Below are 23941 nucleotides of genomic sequence, written 5' to 3' on the forward strand. Positions count from 1 at the left end.
ATGTGGCAGGCAGTGGCAACGTCTTTATTTAAATTATTACCTAAAGTTTGCCTGGGATAATGTGCCAGTTAAGACAAGGCTTTGGGAAATCAAATAACTCCTGCACTCAACTGGTATAAGCTGCTAGGGGACCTGATGTTTCTAAAGGTACAGAGCTTACAAAAAGGGAATGATGAACTCAGGCACAGGTATTGAGCTACTTTTGGTGTCTTTAAAAGAATCTCTTATTTCTAGTAGTTGCTGGGTAGACACATCTGAAAATCTGGTCCAAAATCTAACTGCTCATATTACAGAATTACATTGTAAGCTGAACACAAAACCCAGCCATGTCTTATAGGTTAACATCAGGGCAATATTTGAGAAGAAGTGGGATCCTCAGCCTGTAGAGGGAGACATTTAGATGGGTTGACAACACTTATAATCTTGAACCAGCAAACCCTGAGACCCCCTTTCCTGTGTATGTCGTCAGTCTTACGATTTGTAGAAACTAGCCTTCCCTTGCGTAAAGCCTTTGTAATGCAATGACCTTACAAGGCAGCTCCTTGCGGTGGCATATTTTCTCCTCAGAACCGACTCCTATTATTTTTTATTGCCTCTGGACCTGTAAATAAAATCTAGTCTCATCATACTCTAAGGGGAGAATCTCAAGGTGTCTTCTGGGAAAAGATACCTTACACACGAAGGAAATGTAAGATCTTGTTAGTTCTTATGAGTGGAAACCTGGAGAACAGGTGTGTAAGCAGATGATGGCCTCAGAATAGAAAATAACATTAGATGAGGCTGAATTTGTCAATAAGGATACACTTACTCAAGATTCCAGACTCAGTGTTCTTGCTCATGCAGCTGGAAAAGTTCCAACAGTTTCCTTGGTTGGTTGACTGAAACTTGGATACAGCTGTCTACATTCAATTACATCAAGATGCCCAAACTTCCCTGGTATAATGATCCTGTATATTTCTGTCAGTGCCAATGTCCATAGATTTAGGGAATGCCTCATTTATCATCGTGGTACTTCACACAACATTCTGATCAAGTAATACATTTTGTAGTGAAGGAAATGCAGCAACAGCTTCACAGCCTTACCATCTGGCTCAATTTCCCAGAAGAAGTTGGCCTGATACAATGGCTTGTTACAGACCCAGTCACAGGGCAAGATGGGACACAACACCTGCGAGGTTGGGTACTGGCCTGTAGGATGCAATGTGTGCTTTAAACTACAGTTCGTGGTTGGTGCTTTTTCTGCTGTGGCAGAACACACAGGTCTGGGGACCAGTGGGGAAGAACAGGCCCCGTTCACTACTACAGCCATTCCTGGAGATTTGCTTCCTGTCCCTGCAATCATGGCGTTGTTCCCAAGGGAGGGTGGCTTCCACAGGGAAGAGGTGGGGAAACTGCCATCTAGCAATTTGGATTTCCTTGTGTCACTGGATCAGCAGACAGAGAATGGGGTTAATTTCAAAAAGCAAGGGAAAATGAAGTTGCTACTACACAGTGGAGGCAAAGAAGCCATAAATGGAGCCCGGGGAATAATGTCAGATGCCTTTTAGTTCTTCCAAGTACAAAAACAATGGGATTCAATAGTCAGTAAAGGCATGACCACTAAAGACTTCAAGCCTCCAGAATTTGTGATTTTAGTCTCTCCACCTGGTCAAGAACCCCATCCAGGTGGGGTTCTGGCTAAGGGCAAGGTGACAGGGAATGGGCAGTGAGAAGAGGAAGTGATCAATATCAACTGTGTTCTCATGACCAGTTACAAAAATGATGACTCTAGCAGCTAGGTTTATATTATTCAATTCTTTTTTCTTTCTTTTTCCTTTTTTTTATGTTGTCAGTAGTGTTTAGCTTTACAATTAAATTGATAAACCACCAGACTATGAGAAACCACATCCAGACCTTTGGGAAGGATCATATCCACTGGAAATTATGCACTTGAAATGGATAATGACAACTGATGGGACTTGGGTCTCCCCTTGCGGGTAAGAACATTTTTGGTTTACACGACACAGATCCCCTGTCAGGCAGATGAGAATGGATGCCAGGTGTCAAAGGCCCATCATGTAGGCCCACTGTCTATTTGCTTTTATATCCACTCTGTTCTGTACTTCAGGGAACTACATTGCTCAGGCTCTCTCCCCTCCTGCTTCCAAGTACAAAAACCAGTAGGTGGTGATGAGGGAAGGTAGCTTTCCCCCTCACCCTGCTTCCTGTGGCATCTCTGGTGGTAGCTGTAATTTCCCCATGGCTTCAGCTCCCGCGGGACAGACTCCATGTAAGCAGGTAACCTGATACCTGGGCTCTTTTATTGCCACCTCCTCACTTTGTCTCTCCAATGGAGGGGTGCTTTTTACCTTTGTAATCAATCCCCTGTATTAAATTCCCTCTTATTTAAATACACATAGGACTTTTTATTTTTCTAGTGGGACCACAATTGATATAATTTATGTTATGTTATGTTATGTTATGTTATGTCATGTTTTGTTGTGTTGTGTTATGTTACGTTGTGTTATGTTACATTGTGTTATATTATGTCACAGTATAGTAATAGGCTAAATATTGTTCAACATCTTGTTCTTTAACCTTACAATGTACAAGGGACACCCTTCTATTTCAGACAAGCAGATCTAACACAGTCTTTTTCTTATTGAGATGTAATTCACAAACCTTTTTAAAGTGTTCAGTTTAGTGGTTCTTAGTATATTTTTCATGAAGTTATGTAGCCGTCACTTCTGTCTGATTTCAGAGCACTTTCATCACTACCCTGAAAACTCTGCATTCACTAGCAGTCCCTCCCCATTCCTGCCTTCCCCCAGTCCCTGCAAACAACCAATCCACTTTCTGTCCCTCTGAATTTGTCTCTCCTGGACATCTCATATAAATGGAATCATACAATATGCGGCCTTTTATGTTTGGTTTTCACTTAGCATAATATTTTCAAAGTTGATACATGTTGTAACATCAGTCAGTGCTTTGTTCCTTCTATGGCTGAATTATAGCCCACTGTATGGTACACCACCTTTCGCTTACTCACTCCCCAGCTGATGTTACTTTTGGGCTGTGGCCACTTTTGGCTCTTACGATAGAGCAGGGTAACACTGCTATGAACATTTGTGTACAGGTTTCTTGTGGACATGCACTGCAGTACTCTTGGTTATATTCTGCTGGGTCATATGGTAATTCTTTTGTTTTAATTGAAGCATAGTTGATATACAGTATTACATTGGTTTCAAGTGAACAACACAGTGATTCAACAGTCATCTACATTATTAAATGCTGACTCCAACTAGTGTAGTCACTATGTTTGTCAACACAGAAAGAAGTTACAGAACTATTGACTATAATCTGTATTCTGTACTTTCATCCCTGTGACTAATTTATATTATGATAAAGATTTTTTGCCTCTTTATCCCCTTCACCTATTTCACCCAACCACTCCAGCCCCTCCCCAGTGGTAATCAATATCTTTTCAGTGTCTATGAGTCTATTGCTGTTTTGTTCATTTTGTTTTACTTTGCTTTTAGATTCCATGCATAAGTGAAACCATATGGTATTTGTTTTTCTCCGCCTGGCTTACTTCACTCACCACAATACCGTCTAGATCCATCCATGTTGCCACAAATGGCAGGATTGCTTTCTTTTTTATAGCTGAATAATATTCCACTGTGTACATGTACCACCTCTTCTTCATCTATTCATCTATGGATGGACACTCTGGTTGCTTCCATATCTTGTTCATTGTAAATAATGCAGCAATAAACACAGGGGTGTGTATATCTTCTTGAATCAGAGATTCTGTTTTCTTTGGGTAAATTCCCAGGAGTGGAATTACTAGGTAATATGGTATTTCTATTTTCAGTTTTTTGACATACCTTCATACTGTTTTCCACAGTGGCTGCAGCAATTTCCATTCCTACCAACAGTGCAAGAAGGTTCCCATTTCTCCACATTCTCGCCAACACTTGTTACTTCTTGTCTTTTGGATTGTGGCCATTCTGACTGGTATGAGGTGATACCTCATTATGGTTTTGAATTGCATTTCCATGTAGTAATTGTTTAACATTTTGAGGAACTGCTGAGTATTTTCCAAAGCAGTTCTACCATTTTACACCTCTAATTCATTCTTTTTAATAGCTATACAAAATCCTACCATATAGCAATATGGATGTCCTCTAAATTAATTCAACACCTCCTCTATTGAAATACATTTAGGTTTTCTCAACTTTTTCACAATTACAATTAATCATGTACATTCATGAACAGATCACTTTATGTACCTCCATAAGTATAGGATTCTTGTATGTGAAATTGCTATGTCAATTTAATCTTTTGCTTTTGAAATTTTTTTGCTATTTAAATTTACACTTTTTAAATTGCTTTTTAACTTTTTATTCTTTCAATTTCTGCTTTGAAATGTGCCAGTGTGTTACCAAAGGGTTGTTACTAATCTACACTCACATAACAGTGTATGAGAAAGCCAGTTTTCTCACACCCCTGCTAACTTGGTATGTTTTTGTTTATGTCAACCTGACAGGGAAAAACTGTGTTATTGTTTTAATTGCATTGCTCTGATGACTAGTGGGAGTGAGCATCTTTTCAAGTGCTCATAGATGTATTACGCAAACCTAAATAGCTAGATTGGGTGATTTCTAAAATCCTTCACAGCTGTAAAATTTGACTTGTGTGATTTATGTTCTGGCAAGAAGTGATGGTTACAACAGAGATGGCTGAAGCCAAAAATGGCTTACAGAGCATGCGTTTGATTTCACAGGTGCTGGGACAGGCCCTCATGCTCACCAGTACTCTCCACAGGATGCCCACTAGCAGAGCCACACATCTCTCTTTATGTTTAGCCTAGAAGAAAACACCAATGCCTCTAGGAGATGTACATGAGCACAACCAAGGGGTAAGGGCAAGTTTTGATTGAAATCAGGGAACTGATATATGAGAGAGAAAAAGGTCACAGCAAAGATAACCTAGGAGATGGAAGGACAGAGCTGACCTGTCTCCTGGAAGAGACTGCGTTGTGATGGAATGCGCCTTGAGTGTAGAGTGTGCTGCAGACACGCACATGACGCCTTCGGTGATCTCCATGCCTGTGTTTTCTAGTCTTTTAAAGAGCAATATTCTCTTTTACAACAAATCATTATAAAATTCAAATAAGAGAACAGGTGAAAAACTGCAATGAAGAAAATAGAGTGTTCTACCTAAAAGCCAGTTCTGTCAGGTTCTCTCTCCCATATTCAGCCATCCCAGAGCAGCATTACCTGGCCAGTGGTCTAGTTGGGAACTGGCCCACTCCTGGCAAACTTTACTCCTCTATTTGGGCAAAAATCTCAAAACGACTCTTCTTAGAAGCACACAGACGTAAAGAGCCACACTCCATCCATGCTTCTCCATTCCAGAATTCAATATACTTCGCCTCCAGTATCTGCGCCAGGCCTTTCTTCATCTCCTAAAAAGATTAAGACAGTCGTTTAGAGACCCAGATGGGCTCTGTTTAGGTTTCATTGATTTCTCAGGTTATCTTATTCCACGGTCTTCCTCTGTTGTTCCAATTATTTCCCAAACTCTCTCACATTTCCTTGTAAATCAAATTAAGTGGTGTTAAACTTCGAAGACAGCTGGGGGCTGGCCCTAGCTGTGTGCCAGAGATAGTTAGCCATCTACACAGAGTCCATGTCCTCCAACCCATAATTTAAAATTGTGATGGGAAGCAGCTAGGGATACATTTGAGCCTCTTGACATCTAGATGTGACCATGTGACTAGTTTTCACCCATGGACAATGAATTGGAACAATATATGTCATTTCCTGACCAGAGTCTTTTAAAAGTGAGAGTACCTTCTTTACTGCCTCTTTTTATCTTCTGCCAGCTAGATGCAGATGAAGACATGACTCAGAGAATGGCTGGGCTATACAATAAAAGGAGCCTTGATCCCTGGACAACCACACTGAGGAAAGCAGACTTGCCTTGACTATTATATAAGTGAGAAATAAAATTCTGTTACTGAATTTTGAAGTCTATTGTTTCAGCAGCTACCATTACTTTACCATCCTGACTAAAACATTTCACCAACATGACTACTTTTAATAAACCAGTTACTAGTAAACCTCATGACACTCCCAATAGGCATCTTCATTAGCACCTAGAAGTTTCTTCAAACAGACAGCTCATTAGTTACCCTCATGTCATAGGACAGCTCAATTCTGCTCTATCCAGCAATTTGTGGCTTGTTCAAAAAGCTCTGAAGCATAAGAAATGGATGTTTTACCACAAAAAGTTGCAACAAATATGCTGATTGTGTGTTACTCAATGCTATCAGGAAGTATAAAACATTCAAAGAAATATCATAAGAATAAAATCAGTCTTGTCCAGGAGCTTACAATTTAAATGGGAAGGCAAGATGTTTATACAAATAACTCCCCTTCAAGATAGTACATCTGGGTGGTACCAGGAATAGGTGCTTTAACACTTTTCAAGTGGGTGACATCGTTTTTACTTGCGGGCAGTAAGGTAAAGCTTCATGAAGGAAAAGAGGTTTGAGTAGTGGCTTACAAGTTGGGTGGAATTAAGTGGTAGAATCATGTACAGAAGCCAATAAAAAACTGGCAGGTTAAGTTACTGTTAAACTAGACATCTAGAGGGTCTTGAATGCCAGGCTGAGGAAGTTGAATATCACTATAAAGGCAAAAAAGAGCTGGTTATTCTAAGTCTCTTCAAGTCCTAGAATTTTAGAGCTAAATATGTAAACTTACCTATAGCAAAAGTCATGGCAACTGCCTGCTCTTTTCAGAGATACTCCAGTCCTTGTCTGTTTTCCTATGGCCTACTCTCATGGTCCTAAATTTCAGTACAAATGCCACTATGCATTTTTTATTCCATTCCTATATACCACTTGTATATTTGTTATTTATTATTTTTCTTTAAGTCTGCTTCCAGTTGACACCTAACTAAAAAAATATCTGTGAAATTACAGGGTAGACATACATGCTGGGTAAAATTTTTCTAATACATAGTCAAATAAATGCATGCCTATTTCACATTTTAAAATGTGCTTCTGTTTACCACCTACATATGCTCAGTTCCCAGTAGTGGTTTACAAGTCACACACTTGGGAAAACATGGTCCATCTTCGAACCATGCACATCTTCTGTCCTGAGTTCCCAACTCACTTATCTTTCTACATCTACTCTGTCTTGTTTGGTCCATTTTGGACTCAGTGACTGACGAGTAAATAATATTGCCATAGACAATCCTATAATCTTGGTGGTTCTATGAAGTTTATTTCATGACACAGGTGGGACAGCCCTCCTCCATCTTGGAGCTAAATTATCTAGAACACACAGCCTTCAGGGTCACCCTGGCAGGGAAAGAGAATGCCAGAGATCATACGGGTTTATTGAAGGGTCAGGCCTAGAAGTAGCCTGTGTCACTTCCGCTCACATCCCATCGGCCATGTGGCCCCAACCCAACTGCAAGGGAGGCTGAGAAATACAGCCAATCCCTTGATATTGGTGAGCCCTGAGGGGTCTCTGTGGTGTAAACGAGGGACTACTGACCTAGAGATCCTCTGGGTCATTTCTCCAAAACCACCCCAAGACAGAGCTGGGTATCTGAGAATGAAAAGGTAAGATGCATCTGCTTAACTGGGCAGGTATTTTTATCAAAATGGTCACTAAGGAATTCAAGCAGCCAAGTCTAATACCTATCCCTCATTCTTTAAAAAGCAAATGGAGTGTTCTACAGTGTTCCCCTACTTTCAGTGTACTTTCCTCCCCCTGCCCCCACTTAACCTCTAGGTTGGAGTTTGAAGAAAGAGGCTGTATTAGTTCCCTATGCTGCTATAAGAAATCATCACAAATGTAGTGATAAATTCATCACCTTACAATTTTGTAGATGAGAAGGCTGAAATCTAGGTTACCAGGGCTGTTTTCCTTCTGGAGGCTCTAGGGGAGGATGTGTTTTCTTGCCCTTTCCAGCTTGCAGAGGCCACCCACATCCCTGGGCTCTGGCCCCTTCCAACCTCAAAACCAGCAGCATTGCACTGACTCTCAGTCACAGCCTGTCCCTCTCACACTGACTCTTCTGCACCCCCCCTACTTTTACGGGCCCCATGATTACCTTGAGTCCACCAAGGTAGTCCAATATAATATCCTCATCCCAGGGACAGCTGATTAGAAACTTAATTCCATCTGTAAGCTTAATTCTCCTCTGCTATGTAACATAATATATTTACAGTCCTGGGAATTAGGAGGGAGCATCTTTGGGGGACCATTATTCTGTTTACCACAGAGGCCCACAGGCCCATATAAACATGTTTTGTTTCACCAGCCTGGTATTTCCTTTTTCTTCCTCTTTTTAAAAATAGATCAAAATACATTTAAAAAATTTAAGTTAAATGCTTTTAAATTGAGATATTTTATATACTTTTAATACAGCTTCTCTTGAAATGTCGGGAGATCTAGAAACAAGGGTCTGGATTCCTTCCTCCAAACAACAGGCTGGTTCCAGCCACGGCTGCCCATTTTAAATGCAGCCTGGGACCCCAGGCAGCCCTGAACTCTACCCCTTCCTGCTACCACCAACTCCTGGCGCCCTTCTAGTTATGTGATCTGCCTTGCCCCCTTTACATTTGCAAACCTTGTACCAGGTATCTTACTAACATCTGGATCCCAAACTATCATTATACTCCTGTCTCTGGACTTTGGAGGTCTTTGTCCTCTGTGGGCAGCATTTCCACCCATTCAGAATTCTGCCATCTGCATAGAGATATCATGACAACCCCTTCTTCCCACTCCAGAATGCAAACAGGTCCATGGCTCCAGAGGAAGTGTGTGGTATGGCTCAATGATCACAGGAACTTTCAGGCATCTGTGTCATAAATCAGCTTGAGAAGCAGGGTCCTAAGTGCATCCTGAAGCAAAGGACAAAGTTTTAATTTGCTGTCACTGGATCAACACCCACTCCCTTTCCTTTTTCTCTTCAGCCCTTGCTATGAAATCTCCCTTAATGAATTTCTTTAGTCTGACAACAGACCCAATTCTGGCTCCCATCCAAGTGGCACACTGGCTTTCATTGTCCTCCTGGGCCTAAGTGAAGGGCATCTCACTTTGTTTTACTTGCAGATGCTCACAGTTCTGGCGCTGGTGTTAATAACATCGCAGGCCTGGCCGTTCAATCTTCATCAGTGGTTGTGGACGGCACACCGCCCCACTGCAGATGAGAAGCCGCCTCTGCTGCCAGGGAGATGAACTCATTCCCCAGGTCAGGCTGCATGGCCTCCTCACCAAATACCTTCAAACCCCATTAACCAGGTAAATCTTTCCTGCCACAAGAACAGGGGGTGAAAGAAAGAGGCCTTAGAGATCTAAATTATGTTGAAACTTTTACAGAGGTCATGGGAGCAAGAGACTCCAGTGGGGGCTCCCCCTGAGATCAGCATTTCCCCAGCCTCCCATCACCTGTGCACAACCCGTGTAATTTTTGCCACTTCTGCATAATGCCTGTAATTTTATTCACTTACTGTTTTCCTCAAATCAACTGTATATTGATTTGTGTTTATTTAGCCACATCCTAGGGAACAATAACCATAAAATTAGAGTTTAAATATTCTAGTTATACTTTTCCCTGACACACATTAAAATTGGGATATCTATTTAATTAAAATTAGGATATTAATATTAAAATAAGAAATGTTGATCCAATATCATCTAAAAATATCTTCTTATATGTTGTTAGATGTAAACCAAACCATGTTTTGGAAACCACTAATCTGTCCTCCCAGCTGAGAATAGAATCACATCTGGACAAATGAAGCAGGTCATTCCTCTGCCGTTCTCAAGGCTCTTGAGTACAGTTCCCAAACTGCTAAGCGTACCGTTGCCTGTAGGTACCAGTGTCTTACATCTCACCTAAATTTACTCTTTAAGTCTGTTTCCTCATATTTTGATCTGTAGTTGAAAGCGGCAGAACTAGGAGTTTTAGATCACTCAGTAAATTATTCTAGAAATAATTCATCTCCTCTAAGGCAGCTATTCCTATGTGGCATGGGAGAGACCTGCTTGGAGCTAAAGGCCCAAGTTCAGAGATGGACAAGAAGGAAAAGAAGCAAATCCAGAAGACGAAGAGAAGCATGAGTGAGTGAGAAAGACCAAACAACTATATCCTAAAGCAGAGGTCAGCAAACTTTTTTCTGGAAAAAGCCAGACGGTAACTGTTTCAGGGTTTGTAGGACAGGTGGTCCCTACCCTAACTCTTCAGCGAGGCCACCACAGTGTGAAGGCAGCATAAACAGTACATACCCAAATGGGCACTGCTGTGTTCCAGTAAAACTGTATTTACAAAAACAGGCAGGAGTCATTGTTTGCTGACCCTTGTTTTAGGGTGTTGATTGATGAGTCTCAGTTAATGTAGAAGGCAACCTCTCCTGGTGTTTTCCAAAGTAACAGAGCCAAAGGATATAAGGATAATACGATTATCATATGATTATGGAAACAAGCCCCATGACCCGCAGGGGAGTCAGAGACCCAGGAGAGCCAAGGCCTTAGTTTCATCAGAGTCTGAAGGTCTGAGACCCAGGAGAGCCAAAGGTCTGATTCCAGTCTAAGGCTGTTAGGCCTAAGATCCAGGAAGAGCCAGAGTTTCAGTCGCAGCCTGAAGGCAGGAAAACAGCCAGGGCCCAGCCCGAAGGCGATCATGCAAAAATTCTCTCTTGCCTAGTGGAGGGTCAGACTTTTTGTTCTATTCAGACCTACAACTGATTGGATAAGGCCCACCCACAATGGGGAGAGCAATTTTCTCTACTCAATCTACAGATTTAATTGTTAATCTCTTCCAAAAACACCCCAGAGAAACACCCAGAATAATATTTGACCAAATACTGGGCACCCCATGGTCCAATCAAGTTGACACGTAAAACTAACCATCACCCCTGGCATGGCTCACGCTTTACCCTAAGCTGGAAGTTGTCAGATGAGAATGAAGTCCCATATTTGCAGAGGAGACAGAGCTGAGGATTTTTTTTTTAACTCCTGTCACAGGGATAGCAGTACAGCATGGAGATAATAGCCAGTGACTCTGTAACATCTTCCTATGTTGACAGATAGTAACTGCACCAGCAAAGTGAGGATTTAATGATATGGGTAACTGTTGAACCACTGTGTTATACACTTAAAACTAATGTAAAACTGTCTATCAGTTTTTTAAAAATTCCTGGAAGAGTCTAGGGATGGACACAAACTTTTGAAATACAAGACTATTAGAGCTAGACAAGACCTTCAAGATCATGAGCCTGAATCTTTCATTTTCCAGATCAGAAAAATAAGGTCTACAGAGGTCTCAACCAAAATGACACAGGATTAAATATGAAATTACACATGACAAGTTTTTTAGTTAATTGCAGGGAATAGAGCAGGAGAGACCCAACTAAACTGTATGTGGTTTGTGTGCAAAAATAACTCCAGGAGTTTAGTTTATGACAGCTCCCGATAGGTATGACACCGGCTCCAACAGTGGTTTTGCAGCCTCAGCATGCTTCAGTGGAGGAAGGGTACTCCAATTAAGGGAAATAGTTCCATATCACTTTGCGGAGGCAAACTGCTTCTGAAGTATTGCTTTCCATTCAGGACCCCCACTTGTCAGAGGCAGAATTACTCCTGGGGAGGATAGTGACTGTCACTCATCGACCATTCTCCATGTATGGCCAGGTCTGGCCATGCACTGAGCATTTCTGCTATCATGCTGCTGAGCCTCATAATAACCCTCTAGGTGGCTGTTGTGGTCAGCGATAAGGCTCAGACTATTTTAATATAGGAACACAATGGTTTTCTTTTTCTTCCCGTTCTTTATCGTGCGAGGTCTACTTGATGTTTAAGCCCCACTCCATGACAGAAGGCAAGCTAGATTTCCATTGATTTGAACTCTTGTGTCCAGGAACCTGGGAGCTGATCAAAGAGAAGTTATCCAAGAAAAGTTACACAAGAAGACAAAGGAGTCTCTACTTAGGAAGAGTGGGAGGACAAGGACAAAGCCTTGTGAAAGGCATCTTTTGAGTATTCATAGTGGGAGCTTCCACTCTAGAAAGCAGCAGCCGTAACCATACCCAGAGATTAGCTGGCCAGTCCAAGAGAGATCCCAGGGGAACTTCCCTGGAGCCCACACAGAATGTAGTTAAGATCTTAGTTTTCTTCTGATTCACATTAGCACAGGAGTGGGGTCGAGCCCACACACGCCTGTACTGATGGAGAATATTCTGAACCAGTCACAAATACCTGAGCTTATGTAATAATGGCTTTTCAGGTGACGATGCTTAGGTTCCAGGGTTAATGTACTAGCAGAGCCTAGATTTGAACCCATGCTCTGATTTGAAAGCCTATGCTCTGTCAGCTATATGGTAGTTGATAAATGGAGCATGTCCAAACAACAGTCTGGGAAATTAGGGATGCAGGGCCTAGAGAAGACTTCAGGTGGGGCAGACAGGGAGGTACCTGGTTCCTCCTTTTGAATATTTAAAGAGTTTTCATCTAGAAACTAAATCAAACTGTTATGTGTTATTCCATGAGTAGACCTTGGCTCAACTAGAAGTCACAATGGGATAAATTTTAGCTAATAGCAGCAGAAGGACCCAAAAGGAATGGACTTCCTTTCTAGGTGGTGAGAGATCCATCACTGGAAGTATACAAATAGACGCTGAGTGAGCAGGTCAGACATGTAGAACATTGAGTAGGAGATTGAGTATTGCAGTCTACAGTCTCCCTACACTAAAATTCTATGAAGCTAAGAAGACAGGAGTTTGGCAGAAGCTAGTTCCTGGTTCTGGATTCCTCAGTTCTGCTCATCCAGAGCAGCCCAAGCTTCCTATCACCAACAGGTGACCCTTGGAGACATGCCTGACCTACCTTTCTTCACTCTCCAGGGCCCACATTCAGTGCATCAGCCCCATTCCCCACTGACCTGAAAGCTCATAAGAAGCAATCTTTCCCTTCAACCTTCTGGTGCAGGACCTGACGCACATGCCTCAGGGAGACCCTTGCATGTGGAGCTGAGAGAAGCAGGTGTCATGGGGCAGGGAGCCAAGGCACACCTCCATGGTAACTTTCTGGCCCCATGACCCCCTGTGAAGCTCACAGCCTTCATTCTGCGTCAAACCTCACTGCACCTTTCAAGTATGACTTGCGTGTTCCTTGAAGCCAACAGGAGAGAGGAGAACACACACAGGAAACTGACCCACACTCTGAGTCAAAGTGTGAAAGGCGCCTCAGAAGTGATGGAGGCTGAGAGAGGGGAGGGCTGCGCAACACAGAGAAGACAAGCAGTGATTTTACAGCATCTTACTATGCAGATGGACAGTGACTGTGCAGGGGTATGTGGGGGGGACTTGGTGAAGGGGGGAACCTAGTAAACATAATGTTCTTTCTGTAATTGTAGATTAATGATACCAAAATAAAAAATAATAATAATAATAAAGAAGTGATGGAGGCTGGAGGGGTGGTTGGGAGGACTGCTGAGAGGGACATGCAGGCCCAAGAATGAGATAAATGGCAGGGTAGAGCCTCTCCCTTCTCCATTGAAAAACATCCTCCTCACACAGCAAATCGTTGTGTCTAAGCGATTTGGGAACAGCCACCTCTGTGGAATCGAGAGAACTGGCTTCATGTTCGGTTGTACAGAGGACCAGCTGTAGAGCCTCAGATGGCGCTTCACTGCTTGGGGGCTTGGGGTCCACACATGCAGAGGGAGGGGTTCAGTCTCAGCTGCCCCCTGCAGCTGTAACATGCAGTCTGGGATTCTGGGGGTGTCCCTATGTCCACAGTACCTACCGCACCCCAGCCCTCTGAGGGCTGCTTATTGTTTCTGCAAAGAACACATTTCAGTATCTTCGCTTGAGTACTTCACTTTCAAAACAATATGAGGAAGAGAAGAAAATCTAGGAACAGGCCAGCTCCGTCTGAGTTTAGGGCCCATATTCCCCTAATATCTGTTCCCCAACAACTGAAAACTGCTCCTCTACACTGAAGGACCTTAGTGGTCTGGGATGAGTCCCTGATGCTGAAGGAAGGAGCAGATTCTTGGTGGCCTCATTTGTGGTCAGGAGGGGAGACTGAGGGACCTGGTGGGGAGAATTGTGGACAAGTCACTTGGCATTCCAGGGAAGCATCTAGAAGTAGGCTCTGGACAGTGGGAGGCTTACAATTCCTCCCTGGAAAGGGACCATCCACATTCTAGGTGCTCTTTTTCAAAAGGTCTCATTTAGTGACTATTCTAAACAGCCATCTGTCACCCACCTTTTGCAAATGTTTAATTCTGTTCACACTCTATTCACAAGGGAAATGGTGACATAGAGTTGTTTGCTCACCATGAATCTGTCCAAGTGAATGATTAATAAATCTAAAACTCAGGCATACAAAGACAGCTGGGGCCATGGGGACACTGGGGGACCTGCCCTCTCAAAGAAGCTACTTCGCTCTGGGAAGGAGCTACAGCTTTCTCTTCCTCTCCCTCCTTCAGCTCTCCATCTCCAAATATGGGTTTGGAGCAGAAAACCTCAGAGGTTTTCTACTGACAGAATATTAGGGAAAGAAAGAAGAAAGGGAAAAGACTGCTCTCCACCCACCCTATGGAGTCCAAGGCCTTGTTCTCCCGGCTTCCCACTGTCCCTCCCTGTCCCCGTCCCCAATTTGGTTTCCAAATTTTGCACCTTCCCAGACTTCTTCCTGCCTCATCTGTGGACCAGTCTCTGGCCTCCTGGGTCAACCCCCTGCTTAATTCAGCCAAGTCATGAGCATTAAAATGTTTAGCTGAATGTAAATATCAGTATTATTATAAGGAGCCTGTTTGTCTTTTAGACTCACACTCAGGGAATACTGCACAAATTTGGGGTTTTCACCTAGCATAAGCTTTCCAATAATTATGAGAAAGAAATATTTTCTCTCATTTTTGGTTTCCTCTAGAAATTTTCCCACCCAGTTAGGCTAATACTTTAATTAGCCCATTGTGTTCATAACTCTGTCCCTTGAATTTTTTCACTTAACAACAATGTATGCTGGAATGGTTCCATGTTAATCTACAGTTCTACTTCAGGCTTGTTAACGATTGCAGAGTATATTATAATTTAATCTATCAGTTCCATATTCATGGACATTTAGGTGTTTCCAGACTAACTATTTTATACAATGCTACAGTGAATATATGTATATATATATATATATATTCCAGCACATGTTCAAGTATATCCATAAAGATAAATTCCTAGAAGTAGAACTGCTGAGTCAAAGTAGACACTCATTTCCCATTTTCATAGATAAATACAGCTAGGCAGAGTATAAATCATAAATATAAATCAATAGCTTACAGAACTAAACTCTAGAAATCAACAAATGAAAAGTATCAATCCTATAGGAGGTAAATACTACTCACATCTCTTTACTTACCTTAAACATTTTAATTTATAAGATATCTGAGTTTTGATGTCTATTTTAGGGAGTTGAATAGAATTTTCAGGAATAATTGAAATACTTAAGGTAGGAAATGTTGCAGACTAAGAAAAGGACCATAGAGCTTTGAGAGATCAGCTTCTACATAGCTATTCCCATTTATTTTCTTCCCCATTCAATCTGTACCACTCAAAAAAATATTTGATGATGAATGAAGGTGAGCTCAGATCAGTGAATGATGTAACTGTGAAGGTTTTGCTCAAGGTTCCAGAATCAGTGTTTTAGTTTCGGCCATTTTCACCTTGGTGAGTGGGTATCCTTTAAGTCTATGAGACTCACTTTTGCCAATTTGTATGTGGATTTACAGGCTTTGGGCTCTCATTTCCAAAATGAGCTACGTGTTGATAGTCTCAGTAGCCAGGAATGGTAGGTTAACGTTCACATGCTGGTCAGATCAAGATCACGTAGTTCCTAAATGCTACATGATCTAGCAGAAAAGAGTCTGGAAATGGGACAGGCTCTGAGAATGACTTCTGGTTTGACCTGCCACCTGCCACTGCACATGCAGAGTGAGTAAACCGAGGCTAAAGAACCTGCCCAGTCCTTCTCTTGGACTGAAGCAGATTGAGTCCCAAACTTAAATTTGTTAGAATTAGAAAAATTAAATATGAACATAGTTAATACCCATGTGGCTTTAAAGTCATTGAACTACTCCAAGTTTCAGTTTACTCATCTGTGAAATGGGGATAATAATACCCATGCCATGGTAAAGCCAATTCAGCACTATACTTACTTCTGCAAAACAAGTGTAATTAGTATATTATTTCCCCTGTGTCTGATCTGATCCTACTCACAACCTCCATTGCCAACTGGGGAGTATTATAAAAAGAAATTAATCCAATCTAGTGACAATCAGCCCAATCCAAAATTTAAAGCACTTTAACTAATTCAGTCCCTTTCAGATTAACACCCAGTCTTTCAGTTTTCACTGACTCCTGCTTGTCATGCCCATGTTGACAGCTGGCCTTTGGAGAGCTCCATGGGGAAAGAACATCCGTCTAGCCAGGCAAGTTCCTCTACTACTACCTGCATCTACAGACTCCGCTGCTCTCCCTTTCTGCCTGTTTTTGTGTTGTGGTCTGTTCTCTTGGCTAAATCAGGGCCTAACCTTCTCTGCTAACATGGCCCTAGCTAGGCTCCTGCTGGACCTGTGAACCCCTGAAACCTGGCTGTGAGTCCCATTCAATCAGCAGACTAAGCAGCGGGCCTTACAGTCCTTGGCTGCAGTTTCTCTTCATCCCAGCCACTGTGGATTCATCTCCTCACTCCCACCTGCTCCCACAATCTCTCCAGCCTGACTCTAAGTGGACTCTAAATACCTTATAGGATTTCATTTCTCCCACTTAGAAAAAACCTGGGGGTAGATAGTCCAGGGTTTATAGCTCCATAAAGTCATCAAGAATCCAGGCTTCCTATATGTTTGTGCTTTGCTAGGCATGCTTCTATGTTCTAGATAACCTCATGATTCAGGATGGCAGCTGGAGCTCCAGCCATTATGTTCGGATTCCAAGCAATAAACAGAACAATGGGAAGTGTCTCCCTGCTGGGTTGCCTTCCTTTAAAAGAGCTGTCCTAGAAATTCCACTCAAACTTTTGTTTACATTTCATTGTCCATAATTTAGCTCTATGGCCATATTTAGCTTGGAATGTAGTCTTTCAACTGAGTGGATTTCTGCTGCTTAGGAAGACAAAGGAATGAAGAATAGGGAGATAGCCAGTCATACTGCTGACCTCTAGGAACTCCGCATCCATATCATACCATTCAGGGCTACAGAGCCTCACTCAAGCTTTCTCTCTTTCCTGCAGCCTGGAAGCCCAGGGTGTGCTTCATTCTGCTAGGTTGTCTTCTCCATGAGCCCCAAACAGGACCTCTCATCAAGATCTCTTCTGCTACCAACTTTTGCCTTGACCTAATAGTGCTCCCCCCGACAAATATCCATTCACACATCCCCCTGGACTCTGGCCTGAGGAAGCAAGGTCAGGCCCCACATGTTGTTACCACCTCTTTCCCCCATTTTATCCTCTCTTCCTCCAAACCCCCAGGGATGGAAGGAATAAGATTTCCACTTCCTCTTCCTTTGTATCCCATCCTTTCCTTGTCACATCCATAATGCTTCCTACCCCGCCCAGACACACTGGGGGAGAAAGTGGCTGACAGGCAATTCTGGGGAAGAAGAATTCAAATGCACTGGCTTCATATTTTGAAAATATTACTCCTGCCACACCTCTGTTCTTTTTTATTTATCAAGCACATGGTAGGCATACAGAACTTTTAAAGAATATTAGTGCTGTTGTAGAAATCAAAATGAGATAAAATATGGAAATCTCTTGCCACAATGTATGGCATATTGTATATGCATGGTGAATGTTAGCCATTATTGCTGTTATTGTTACTTAAATAATATCACATAGTCTCCCTCAGTATTTCTCCATTCTTTTTCTCTCTCCCAGATAAACACACACGCACGGCTCTGTCTCACAGAAATGTCATTATGCTCGATCACAGCATTTTCTGTTTACTTTGTTTCAAACCCCATTTTCTGGAAACAGGAGGAATTTTTTTTCTAAGGGAAGGAGGAACTACTCAGAGACCTAATTCCTAATTAACTTTGTTACCAGATGCCATGTAACTCTGAGCGAGGCACTGTACTTTAGGGAGGGGGGCTAACTGGAAGAGGAAAGGCTAATGAAGGTCAGTGTGGACGGCGACATACCATCACGGCCCAAGGCTGGGCCAATTGCAGCCCAGCCTTTCCGCAGTGCACCTCATGGGGGGACTCTGAATTATTTCTTAACCCTGGTGACCCCCAACACTTTGTGCTGTTTGTGTAACAGCAGCTCAAGAGAGCATATGAGTTAAATGAGGCAAAATGAGAATTGATCTATTGAGAGTCGATCAGGGGGTTGGCGTGGCAAGTCTGAGAGGGGGTTGCTGGAGGCTCTGCACTGGAATACACAGGGAAAGGAATTAAGAGGAAAACAAGGACGTACATTCAGTTTACTCAGGTGTGTTGGGGCAGCAGAGCCCACCAGGTGCATAGGATTTCCTAAGGCTGAACAGGAAATCCCCAGAGATTTGGACCTGCAAACAAGCAGGCCATTTTAATTTAGAGAAAATATAAATGAGTGAATTTGTGAAGAATTATAGTTCAGTTACTTTCAAGTACAGCACATAGAAATCTCACAAAAATGTAAACAAGTTCTTTAAATGGTCTCAGCAAATGCCATCACCAGGGCCCAGCCCTGATGGGGCAGGAGTTCCCCAGAGACAGCAACCAGAGGGAGTTTCTAGGTCTCAGCAGATGAGCTGAGGGAGGAAAGTTGAGGCCCAGGAGACTGGCAGGGCCTGGGAGGACAGGGAAGTAGGTTATGGGGTTCAGCAGCAACCTGGAATGGGGTTCCCAGAGGAGTCATGAGGCAAACTGGGCCCCATTTCCTCTACTCTCCTACACGAAGAAATGGGTTCAGGGTATTTGGCTAAATCTGGAAGGACTTCTATTAGTCTCACATTTCACCAGGAGGGCACATTCCTGGTGCAAAGGACTCTTCTGGTATTCCTGAAATTCATCTACTACTCGGGAAAGGAATCAGAGGGCGTGAATGTTAGAGCTGGAGCCAGCACTGGGGGTCGGTCAGGGAGTGGGTTTGGGAAATGTCAGGTGAAGCCCTGGTTTCCTAGTTGACACTAGCATGTATTTTCAAACAACTGACATTGAATGACCACTTACACATATCACCTCATTTAATTCACACAGCAAACATATATGAAGCAAATAATCTTACGAACTCCATTTTATAGATGAGGAAACTGAGGCATAGAAGGGTTAAGAAATCTACCTAAAATTACAGATTTACTAAATGATAAAGTTCAGACTTGAGTCCAAGGAGCCTGAATCCAGAGGCCCATGCTGTCCCAGGATATGTCATACCAAAAATCCCAACAGAACAATCTACAAATCAGGGAACTGATCCTTTTAACATTAACTGTACAGTAGTATATTAGCATAAACTTTGGTAAAGTAATTTTCAGTTAATAATAGTATTTTCAGCTCTATTCAGAGCTCTCCTACAATACGTGTTATTTTTTATTTTAAAATAACTGCCTCTGACTGTGTCTTTACTCAAATCTCTCTTCATTTTTAAGAGCCAATATCCAGGAAGTACGTTCAGAACAACCAGAGTGATGAGTTACCCTGAAGCTGCACCTCGAGCTCCAGTTGTGTTTAGAGGCTTCCCTCTGACAGTCTGGACTGGAGTCCCCTCGCCTAGCACAGAACCTGGTACCTGCTCAGCAACAGTGAGTTAAAGGAGTGAATTCCACAGGAATTACGAACTCTCTTATTTTCATTTACTGACTCTGAGGATTACCTTCTAGTGCTATTTTCTTCCTAAGCAATTTTAGCTTTATTGCTGGAAATAAAAATAGCCTAAACTATTTTGTGTTCGTATTTTATAGCTCATTTTGAGAATTAATATAAGAAAATTATTTTGATTCAAAATGTGACTTAAAAGGTTTATAGAATTCTTAAGTGTAAGTTTTCTTATGCCTTGGAGCCAGCAGCTATTCTAGAGGAATATATTGTAGTTATTGATGTATTGTACCCCTCGTGAATTTGCCTTCATGTTATGACACTGAAACAAGAGAAATTATTTTCTGTACATAATTCACTCCCTTCTTTCCACTGCTACCCCTCCTTTTCCCTGGCAGCCTCTTTTTTTTTCTTTCAGTGCAAAATAAATAAACTAACCATCATTACCAGTGGAAAAATTTTTTTTTAAAAAACAGTCATGTTTTCACCAAGCCAAAGTTAAATCAAAAGAATGGGCAGCTACTCATCAAGATCTGGGAAGCTAGATATGAAAAACTCTACTATCAGCCCTATCTCAGACTAAAGTCTTTCCCTTCTTACCATTATTTTCCTCCTATGTTCCCTGGTCTGTGTTGAAATGACTGATCCTTTTCCCCTCCTATAATGAAATGATTGATGGAAAGGCAGGCATTGATCTTCAGCTGAACTTGCTGCCTGGTGCTCTTCCAGAAGATCTAGAATTCTAAATGCCCCATATTAAAACTGAAGATGCTTAAGTTCCTGTATCAGTTAGTTACTGATACATAACAAGTCACTCCCAAATATAGTGGCTCACAATAAAAACTAATGATTATTTCTCATGATCTATAGATTGGGAGTGGGGGTTGGGGCCGGCTGATCTGAGCCAGGTTTGGCTGATCTTAGCTGGGCTCTCTCATGCACCCTTGGTCAGCTAGCAGCCAGCTGGTCTAAATGGCCTTGTATGAGACAATTCTGCTCTCTTCCATGTGTCTCTCACCCTTTTTGCAGGCTAGCCCACCATGTTCTCATGTTGGTGTTAGGGGTCCAAGAGGGAAAGAGGAAATGCACATGTACTTTTCAACCTTCTGCCTACACCAGATTTGTGAACATGCCATTGGTCAAGCCAAGCCACATGCCAAGCCAGGACTGAAAGTAGGAGGAAAACAAGAGTTACAGGGCAGAGAACCCAATACTGGGAGACCAACATAGAAGCAATTAATGCAATCAGTTTACCTCAGTTCCCAAATTAAGGGTTGAAACTGAGCAAAAAAGGACATTTGAAAGCAAAATGCAGTCACTTCTCATTATTTGCAGATTCCATATTTACAAATTCACCTGCTTGCTAAATTTGGTTGTAACCTCAAAATCAATACATGGGGCACTTACATAGCTATTCTCATACATGCACAGAGCAGTGAAAAATGCAAGTTGCCCAACTCACACATTCCCTGTGCTTCTTGTTTTACCTTCATACAGCAAGCAAGTGTCCTTTTCCTAGTACGTTTATTGACACATTTTTTGCACTTTTGTGCTTTTTATTGGTTTAAAATGGCATGCAAATACAGTGCCAAAGGGCTATCTAGGGTTCCAAAAAACAAAAGGCTGTGATGTGCCTTTAGGAGAAAAACACATGTAGATAAATTTCATTCAGGCATGAGTTAAATGTTGTTGGCTATAAGTTTGGTATTAATAAGTCAACAATATATTTTAATAAGGTGTCATTAAATAGATAGACACCTTAAACAAGGTTATGTACTAATCAACTAAAGAAAATGTAATCAGAGGCTCACAGGAACCTAACGCTGTATTTCTTCCAGGAGCAATGTGTTAATATTCACTAATTCTGGATCTGCAGCAAGTTTTATAGAACACAACTGCCTCAAATAATGAGAATCAACTGTGCTTCTATTTATTTTAAACATTATCTTCTGAAAAAGATTTTTAAATAACAAAAGATATATTCTTATCTTCAAATATAATTGCACACTCATAAAAAGCAAAACGAAAATAACTTTCTCAGGTAAATACCAACCTAACCTAGAAGGGAGTGGCATAATATATTTAATGCAATGAAACAGAAGGGGCCTGAACCAAGAATACTCTACCCAGAAAGATTATCATTTAAATTTGAAGGAGAGATTAAACAATTTCCAGATAAGCAAAAGTTGAGGGAATTTACCTCCCACAAACCATCTCTATCGTATATTTTGGAGGGACTGCTATAGACGGAAGTGCTTCTAAGGCTAAATAGCTGTCACCAGAGAAAATAAAACCACAGCAAAGGAAGTAGACTAATTAATTACTAAAGCAAATGCAGAATTGAATCAGCTACCCAAAAAGTCAGTCAAGTGATACATAAAGAGCACAGAATATGACAATGAGCAACACATTAGAACAGATGGACCTAACAGACATCTACAGAACACTCAACCCAAAAGCAGCAGGATACACATTCTTCTCAAGTGCACATGGAACATTTTCCAGAATAGATCACATACTAGGCCACAAAAACAGCCTCAGTAAATTCAGAATGATTAAAATTGTACCAACCAACTTCTCAGACCACAAAAGTATGAAACTAGACATAATTGTGCAAAGAAAACAAAAAAAGCCCACAAACTCATGGAGGCTAAATAACATGCTCCTAAATAATCAATGGGTCAATGAATAAAAACAGACATCAAGCATTATATGGAGACAAATGAAAATAACAGCTCAACACCCCAACTTCTGTGGGATGCAGGGAAAGCAGTTTGAAGAGGAAAGTATACTGCAATACAGGCTTACCTCAGGAAAGAAGAACAATCCCAAATGAACAGTCTAAACTCACAATTAATGAAACTAGAAAATGAAAAGAAGAAGAAATGGGGCCCAAAGTCAGTAGAAGGAGGGACATAATAAAGACCAGAGCAGAAATAAATAAATTGAGAAGAATAAAACAATAGAAAGAATCAATGAAACCAGGAGCTGGTTCTTTAAGAAAATAAACAAAACAGATAAACCCCTAGCCAGACTTAATCAAGAAAAAAAGAGAGTCTAACACATAAACAGAATCAGAAATGAGAAAGGAAAAGTCACTACAGACATCACAGAAATACAAAGATTTATTAGAGAATACCATGAAAAATTGTAAGCTAACAAATTGGATAACCTAGAAGAAATGGACAACTTTCTAGAAAAATACAATCTTCCAAGACTGACCCAGAAAGAAACACAAAATCGGAACAGACCAATTACCAGCAATGAAATTAAATTGGTAATCAAAAAACTACCTAAGAACAAAACTCCTGGACCAGATGGCTTCACCACTGAATTTTATCAAACATGTGAAGACCTAATACCCATCCTCCTTAAAGTTTTCCAAAAGTAGAAGAGTAGGGAATACTTTCAAACTCATTCTATGAAGCCAGCATCATTCTAATACCAAAACAAGGCAAAGACACCACAAAAAAAGAAAATTACAGACCAATATCCCTCATGAACATAGATGCAAAAATACTCAAAAAATATTAGCAAACCAAATTCAAAAAGACATTAAAAAATAATGTATCATGATCAAGTAGAATTTATTCCAGGGATGCAAGGATGGTACAATATTCAAAAATACATCAACATCATCCACATCAACAAAAGGAAGGACAAAAATCACACAATCATCTCAATAGATTCTGAAAAATCATTCAACAAAATTCAACATCCATTCATGATAAAAACTCTCAACAAAATGGGTACAGAGGGCAAGTACCTCAACATTATAAAGGCCATATACAACAAACCCAAAGCCAACATCATACTTAACAGTGAAAAGCTGAAAGCTTTTCCTCTGAGATCAGGAACTAGACAGGGATGCCCACTCTCCCACTTTTATTCAGCTTAGTGCGGGAGGTCCTAGCCATTGGAATCAGACAACACAAAGAAATAAAATGCATCCAGATTGGTAAGGAGGAAGTTAAAGTGTCCCTGTTTGCAGATGACATGATATTGTACACAAAAAACCCTAAAGAATCCACTCCAAAACTACTAGATCTAATATCTGAATTCAGCAAAGTTGCAGGATACAAAATTCATACACAGAAATCTGTGGCATTCCTATATAGTAATGATGAACTAGCAGAAAGAGAA

General features: G+C 41.4%; 1 long non-coding RNA gene across 1 annotated transcript in view; it reads right to left on the reverse strand.

Annotated features, from left to right (window-relative positions):
* Positions 1-3118: 3118 nt before the first annotated feature.
* LOC118973844 (uncharacterized) overlaps positions 3119-23941 on the reverse strand; it is a 136893-nt gene continuing 116070 nt past the window's right edge. The window contains exon 4 of the long non-coding RNA XR_012130777.1: positions 3119-5449. This is a non-coding gene — a long non-coding RNA (uncharacterized lncRNA). The remainder of the gene's footprint in view (positions 5450-23941) is intronic.

This window comes from Manis javanica, chromosome 1, assembly GCF_040802235.1.
Source record: "Manis javanica isolate MJ-LG chromosome 1, MJ_LKY, whole genome shotgun sequence".
NCBI classification, from domain to species: domain Eukaryota; kingdom Metazoa; phylum Chordata; class Mammalia; order Pholidota; family Manidae; genus Manis; species Manis javanica.